This window comes from Typopeltis vanoorti, chromosome 11 (assembly GCF_054136105.1).
Source record: "Typopeltis vanoorti isolate ZY-2024b chromosome 11, IOZ_Tvanoo_1.0, whole genome shotgun sequence".
Classification (NCBI taxonomy): Eukaryota; Metazoa; Arthropoda; class Arachnida; order Uropygi; family Thelyphonidae; genus Typopeltis; species Typopeltis vanoorti.
The window spans coordinates 48,182,626-48,190,537 of NC_143559.1; positions in this window are offsets into that span (position 1 = coordinate 48,182,626).

Genomic DNA, 7,912 nt, shown 5'->3' on the forward strand with positions numbered 1-7,912 from the left:
GAATATCAGGAGTGATACTGGAAATCCTAGTTAAGGACAGAACTCAGAAATGGGTGAACAGGAATATGATACTTTTTGGGAACATCACTGCTTGTGAAGGTTGGGTCTTTGTCTTAGTAAACCTCTCGCTTTTGTAAAATAAAGTTTGACAGTTGCGCTTGATAAAGGAAATGGCTAAATCATAATATTCCTGAACTTTGTAAGCACTGGGAAATGTTATGTACGAAGCAAATGAAGCATGGAATGACTAAACATCAGAGTGTAGCATATGATAGATAAGAATTCAAGAAAAGGCAGGTGACCAGTGGTGTACCAAAGGTTCCATGTTGGGCCACTGTTATTTAATTTATACAATACTGATATAAGCAATTATTTGAAGAAAATATTCTTGTACTTCTGGTGATGCAAAACTACTAGGGACAATATTAGTTTGCATCATCAGCACTCTATATATTCTCTTTAATATCTCTACTATAGGTCGAACTAGGTAGTGATTATTTTTTAATGTAAAGGCAGATTCAAGGAACAGACTTTCATACTAGTATTTTCTTCAGTGAAGTAAGATAGCATTTTTCCAACAGATTGTGTGGCAGATATCCAAGTCATAATCTACAAGTGGTAGCAGCATACAGTTTTATTCAAACAGTAGCACCAGATGTAATTCGTGTTCAAAGATGCTGATTTGGCTGTCCAAACTGTTTGGCCATAAAGGTGCTGCTTACAGTGGCAGGGCACTCTCTCTAGCCATCAGGCAAATCTAAATCACAGCTGGTCTTTAGATGAGTGGATAGGGCATGCTAGTTTTTTTATTATTATTTAGGAGTTACAAAATGGAAATAGAACTGAATTATTGAGAGGAAATTGCTTTGAATTAAGCTAAAGGTGTGTTTAAGTGAGATAGAGGTGAAGAATGAAGAAATGAATTACGGGCGGTATTGAGGTTTCCAGTGACTTTTGACATGGCACTGTCATAGGATTCCTTTTTGCAACTCAGTTCGGTAAATTTTTGTCCTGCCTGCAGCATTCCTGATCAACAGCGTCTTATTGTGAAGTGAAATTGCAGAGCAAAAACAGCACAATTGCATGCCATTGGCTACATAAAATCATAGTGTAGGACTGCCGAGTGCTGAACCACGTGGGACAAAAAATCGCCTGTCCTTGACTGAAATATTTGATACCGAGTTCAAATGCCTCTGCAACCAAGCAAAGCAAGCACTGCAATTGTTCCTCAGGAGATGAGCAACATGGATTTCCATGGCCATGAAGCTGCACACAAGCGTAACATCAGCAAGGACAATGCCAAGCATTGGGTAGAGTGGTGTTAAGGTGTTGACGAACTTGAGTGACCTAAACAGAGCCCTCATCTCAATCCTACTGAACATCTGGGAAGAATTGGAACCGACACTGAAAGTTAGGCCAAATTGACTGACATCGGTGACCGAGTGATGCTGTTCTGGAAGAATGGAAGGGATTTGCCTCAGAAAAGAACTTTTATAGCACCAAAGGTTGGACAAATTCCAAAATGCTTTTCATAATAGAGATATTGAGATGAAGAATTGTTGATATGTTTGTTCACGTATTTTGTTTTTGACTCCTGCTGGCTGAGAGATGATATTTGAGGATCCTGTAAATGCTTTTGATGTGAATAGTAGTGGGATCTTTCTCCGAAAAACAGACCCTTATCTACTTTCAATAACGTTTTCGTTTGTCTTTGTTATTGTTTAATTCCAGCAGCTCCTTAAATTCCTTTTGGAGAAATTTTTGTAAGGTGTCCTACTATAGCCAGCCTATCTGGACAGCCAGTATAAGAATCTCTGAAGAGAAACTATTTGTCCTAATTTACTAATTTACAGGTATACATTCCACAGCATCTATCGAAAGAAGGCCACTTTTTTCAATATTAAAACTGCCTCAAATCTGGGAAACGCTTATTCTCACATCTTCAGCTGAACGACAGTGAACACCCATTCAAACCAAAAATGTGGCACAGTTTAGGACTTCGTTTTCATATAACAACTATTTTAGTTATTAGAGGAAATCTCTTTTTTTATGTTATTATATAACTAAAAAATCATATACATGATTAGTAATAGTTTTTTATTCTTTGAAAGATCCGTAGATAAGTCTATTTTGTAAAATATTAAAAATATTACTCGTTCATTTCCAGAGATGAGTCAATTCCCACAGGAAGGTAAACAAAATGCGATGTTCTCAATCATAATTAGTATCTGCAAGTGTAGTTTCCGTTGTGGAGTTTGCTCAGTTCATGGGGATTTAAAAGCTCCCTTCTCCTCTTCTCCCAAATAACTGCTGACAGCGAAATAGGCTGAAAAACGACTTGACTAACACATGATTTCAAGTCAAGGTTCAGACTTCTAAAAAATAAAATTACAAAGGAGAAATTGGATATTCAAATATACAGATCGTGAAATTTTTCTCTTCGATGTTAATAGAAAAAAATAAATAAATAACAGGAATTAAAGTAAATAATTTAATAAATTAAATATATAAGACATTACGAAAGCATAAAATATCATTAATTTTCCCTCCATTCCAAACATTGCTATAAGAAAGTCTCATGTACCATTGGAGACAATTTTGAATCAAATCGAAAGTATCCCCTTGATTGAAATCATGCTAACCTTTGGTATACGAGGGAAGACAAATGTAGTTATTCCAGTCTGACCAAAAAATCGTTACAAAGATTTCTTGAATAAGTTCTTTTAACTGTAATTTGCAAAGCTCATAGCAATATTCAATTCCTTCAATCCATCTGCATTGAAATGATGCATCGACTCTGGCTTGAAAAGTTTTTTTAATGAAATGTAAGTAATGTTTGTTACTAAAAGTGCTGCAGTCTTATCAGTTTTGGTTCCACTTTTTTTCAAGTTATCAGTGGTAACCTGAAAAATTTCAAGTTATCAGTGGTAAATAGTCATTTCACCCCCCCCCCCATTGTAATTTCTGCATACATTTAAATATTTAGCTGTGAGTGTTTTAATTTTCTCCAACATGGCATATACCATCTGCATATTCTAATATTATTATTCTGATTCTGTTATCTTTTAATTTCTCGAATGCATTTTTCTAAGGCTAAATTAAAAAGGATGGGCGAAAGGGCATCTCATTTCTTCAATCCTTAATATCAAATAGTTCAGATCTAATTCCATTAAGTAATATCATGCTTCGTCTGTCAGTATTGATAACTTTGATTAAACTAGTTCATCTAATACTCTCCAGAGGCCTTCTCTATAAATGCTTTCGAAAGTCTACAAATAAAATGAGCAGATAATATTCCTATTTTTCCAGTATTGTACGCCCACAGTTCATAAAACCGGAGCTGGCAGATTGCCAAGAATAGTCAATTCATGCTGAAAGGGAGAAAGAAATAAAGGGCGTTCGAATTGATCACCAACACGCGAAATCACGTGCTTTATAAGGAAACGTTTCCGACTGTTATGCAAGCAAAGTAGTCACCACTTTAAAACTACAATGTTCATAAAAGAAAAGTTAATTTTCGACGTGTAATAATAAACAACTCATCCAACCAGACGGATTGATTACCCTATTATCGGAATGGATTCTCCTTCTTCTGACATGCGTAGAAGTGTCGAAGGGTCTCGCATCTGTGGGTGTATATATCTAAGTAGTTACAAATTTGGTCAACTCTCGATCTATCTCTTCGGAATCCTGCATGATATACATCTATATTTTCTTCGGCATAAGTTAAGATTCTTTTTAATATAATATTAGATAAAAGTGTGTAGCCTTGTCGCCTGCTAACAAATCCACATTTATTTTTGTTTCCCCTTTTATATATCTGAATTATTAACGATTCTTTCCATTGTTCTGGCAACTCTTATTTTTCCCATGTTAAATTCACCAGATGGTGTATATGAGTGGCTAATTCGCTTTCTCCATATTTAATGAGTTCAGCTATTTTGTATATATATTTTTTCTCAAACACACCCTGCTTATTATTAAATTTCTGAATGCCGTAAATTGTTCAATCTTTCTCTGTTAATATTCGTCTCTTCGTGAAGGCTTCGGTTTCCAATATTTTTTATAAATTTCTTCTTTTTCCAATTTTGGCATTGAAATCTCCTAATAAAATTATTATATCTTGCGGAGAATTATTTCTAGGATTAATTCCAGTTTTTCATAGAATTTATCTACTATTGACTCTTATGCAGCTTCTGTATGTGCGTGTACATTAATAAAGGTTATCGTGAACCATTGTGGGAGGATTATTATCTTGTTTATTCTTGCATTAAAAGTTTCAAATTCGATCAGAAATGATCACAATAGTTTTTTAATTTTATCTTGTTTTTGAGCTTTGGGAAAAGAAGAAAAAAGTTTCTCGAAGACAGGTCCTACGTGTAGGATGGTTGTTTCAACAGTCAAATGAATTTTTGGCTAAATACTCGCAAAATGACAACGCAGAATAAGATGATGCAAGATCCAATTATTGGCAATCTCTGCATTGTCTTTCGCGAGTATTTAGCCTAAAAGTCATTCTACTAAAAACACCATTACTCGACTGGTATTTACCCTACAGACAAGAAACTGGTACTGAAGGAAAGAGAAAACAGGAATAAACCTAATATATTACGTTATTGCCAGTTCGACATATAAGAAATTTTTGATATAAAGATCGGCATTAAAGAATCTGCATCTACGCAAGACTGAGAATAGGTATGACTATAAAAACATGGACTCTCAGTAGAGAACTTATAAAACAAGTAAATTTTTTCAGCTATATAGGCACCATTTTAATTAAAATAGAAAAATAAATTTGAAAATAGAAAACCAGATAAGGGAAATTAATGAGTACCCAGTTCAATAAATTTATATGAAATAAAATTGGAATTATCCAAACACTGTACTAGCCTTCACGTAACAATCTGCAAGTCAATTGTAATACTGAATCTGGAAATTCAGTTTAAAATAGAGCATTTGTTCAAAGTCCAGTGGAGCGAAGAGTTAGCATCTATATAATAACATACTTCATTAAAACTGGGGATGGTGAACAGCTGACATCTATGAAAGTATCATGTTGTAAAATAAGATAGTATAAAAACTTCAGATTATGCTGGTCTTAAAGTGCTTTAGGAGAAACAGGTAGTTTCTCTAATATCTGCATCGCTACAGTAACTAGAGAGAACGAGCATGAAAGAGCAATCAAATAACAGGTAAGCTTAGGTGGGAGGGACTACATCGAAAGGAAACTAGCAATAACATCAACTTAATTAGGTAGTACTCTTCTAATATCCTGGACATCCCTTCAGGAGTGTTCATAATATCAGGAACCATATGAACGTTTACTTATAACCTATGAGAGAGCGATCAGGACGATCTCGAATGCTTAGCGCGTCCAATACTCGATATGGGCATTAATATAATAGAAATACTGTCTTCAGAAAAAATTGCATTTATCAGTGTATTTCGGGCGAATGCATTTAAAGTTCTTTCTATGGGATAATCATACTTCGCTAGAACTATTAGCATGATACAGTTTAACTGTTTGATGTATGATTTTATTCACCAAATAGGATAATTTGTTTTTCCGATGGCGAGTTAAATTCTGTTTAGCGAAATCAATCTTATTTATGGATTGATTACTAGTAAGTATTCGAGTACTTTATTCCACATTTAATTAATGAAGTCGTTCAGCTAAGTGCTGTAATGCACTGCAAAAAAAAACAAAAAAACACTGTTCATTTATTAGAATTTGTATGGTTTATATTGTATTTGTGTACATTTGTAAATGTATTTTTTTGGGTCGATAAATTTTCTCAAATCCAAAATGTTACAAACAATTCCATATATAACGTACAATGCATTTTTAAATAAGGACGATTGCTAGTGAATTGTTTGATTGCGACTCAGGCTAATTCGCAATATCAAATGAAGTCACAATACTCCTCATAAACAAATTCTCTATATAGGGAGCATTATTATAAGCCCAAAAATAAACGTCTTTGTTAACGTATTAAAATAAACCACTTCAAATGTGTGTTATCCATGACCCGCAAACCAGTTTTCGCGTAGAGTATACATATTTCATATTGTATTTAAAAAAAAGACCAAAGTCACATGACTCTCCTACCAATATACTATTCCTACTTCTCTTCTGATTCCACAGTAGCTTTGGGTTGCAAGCACAATATACAAGTGTAATCTTTTTTACACCAATTATAGTACTATGCAGTGATATAATATAGGTTTAGTTTCTAAGGACATATATATATTTCTCAAGAGAATTAGCAGCACTACAGACTTCACCTTAGTCAATATATTAGGACCTCTGATTTTAGGCATTAGTGAAACCTGGCTATCAGATTCAGACCTACTAACTGGTATCGAGTATCAAGGTACAGTATTTTTAGGAAGGATAGGAGAGAAGGGAGCGTGCTGCTGATGATATCGGGCGATTTAAATCCGGTTAGAGTTGAGACCTATGATAGCAGTACTACTACTTACAGTATTTCATGAGCCAGTGAGTTTGAAGCCATCTGGTGTAAGGTGGACTCCAGCAAGTCAATTACATAGTGAAGTGTTATTATACACCTGGTGGATGATCGGTTGCTAGTGATAAAGAAATGCACCAAATAGAAAAGATGAGCGCAAAAAGAGTAATCACAAAGGGAAATTTTAATTATCCAAATATTGATTGGGTAGCAGTAGAATCTCATGAGAGAAATGAAATGCATCCATTAAGCTGTTGTGGGACAACTTCCTCAAGCAGCATGTGACAGAAGGAACGCGAGGTCAAAAAGTGTTAGATTTGATTATAGTGTCAGAGGGTGTTTCAGACGTAACTATTCTGCCTCCAGTTGGTGACAGTCAGTGATCATGCGGTACTCACTTGGGAAGTGACTACGTTTATGAATGTTCCATTCAGAAAAGATTACATGATGAACTACCAAGCAATAAATTATGACCAGCTCAGGAGTATACTGTGTTCAGTGGAATGGGATCGGTTGCTGGATGGGAAGAATATCGACAGTGCATAGGAAGCATTTAAACAATACTTAAACGATGCGATATCAGAATGTGTTCCGAGAGTTCGAAGAATACATAGAGTAGGAGTGAAATAGATGCGTAATCTTATTAAGCAAGAGATTCGTAAAAAAAGGATGATGTGGAAGGAATACCGTGTACATAAGGATGATGTCCGTTATGAAAGTTATAAGCAGCTAGCTAGAATAGTCACAACGTACGGAGCAAAGTCTGAGGATGAAACTAAAACTCCTCTGCGTGCTAAAGACAACCCACAAGAAATACATCGATATGTTGCCAGTAACGAATGAATAACTCTTCTAAATGCAGATGGCGTGAGGGTTATAGACGCAGAAAGGTTGTTCAACTAAGGAGTGCCCATTTTGTTAAAAGCTGTCAACCTGGTATGCACGACATTGAGTCACTGCTATCTCTTCACTGAATGAAGAAACTCAGGTGTATAAGGATGAGGTATTAGAGCTGTTGCACAAACTGAATAAGAATTCAGCAACATAGACTGATGGGATATCAGCAGGGGGTGCTAAAAGAGTGTTCAACTAAACTGGCTATGCCTTTGACCACGCTGTTTAATATGAGTCTCAGAACAAGAAGGATTCCGTAGGAATGGAAAAACTGCATGGTAATTCCATTGCTCAAGGGTGGTGCAAAGACCGATGTATCCAACTGTCAACCAATTAGTATTTCAGGGACGGTGGTGAAAATTTTGGAAAAATTAGTCAGGGCTTGCATTCAGAAATGAGTTGAGAGATAATCTCTACTTTGCAATGAGAAACATGGATTTACTAAGGAAAGTTCATGTTTTAGCACTTTATCACATTCTATAACAATGTTACCATTGATCTAGACAAGGGGAATGGATACACCATGATACCTTTAGATTTTACTAAGG